A 709-nucleotide genomic window follows, 5' to 3' on the forward strand; every position below is an offset into this window, starting at 1 on the left:
AGAGGCTTTCATCAAAATTGACTTTCAATTTCTTAGATGCGTAATTAATTTGTCTTGGAATGTAATAGAGATATTGCACATTGTCATGATTTATATCTACCAATTTTATCTCAAGATGCTTTGTCACATTTTTCTACTTTTCCTATTTTTCTCATTTGAAATGATACTTTTTGGTATCTGAAATGGGAGGATACATTCAAACTTTTACATAAAATTCTCTGACTATAAAGCAAGTTTTATTGTTTATGTATTTAATAGTAATGTCTGTGATGAATGCATGAATTATTAAACAGAAGTATATGGAAGTTATCTTGGTGGAAGAAAAGTAATTATTTCTCTCTAAAATTTTTCTGTTAAGTAGCATTAGTTTATGACTTGTAAGGGCTTAACCAGTATGGCTGTGTGTTATATCACTAGAAGAATTCAAGAAGTAGGACTTCTCAGGAGATTAAGGGTCAGGATCTGAATTCCCTTCTCTGAGGGTCCCTGAGCTTTGCTTTCTCAGTGGCTGGCTTTAAGTTCATCCAGGAGCAGGAGTTCTGCTGTGGTACTGGGCATCTCCTCTACCGGCTACCAGGAGAAGTGCCAAGAGGCCTGCTGCCTCTTCCCATGTTTCCTTCTTAGGAATGAAAAAACTTTCCCCAGGAGATCTCCTCTTCCCCACTGCTCTTTGGGTGAAGCTGGGTGGCATGCCCATCGAATGTCTATT

This window comes from Sciurus vulgaris (assembly GCF_902686455.1).
Source record: "Sciurus vulgaris genome assembly, chromosome: 9".
In the NCBI taxonomy this organism is placed as follows: Eukaryota; Metazoa; Chordata; class Mammalia; order Rodentia; family Sciuridae; genus Sciurus; species Sciurus vulgaris.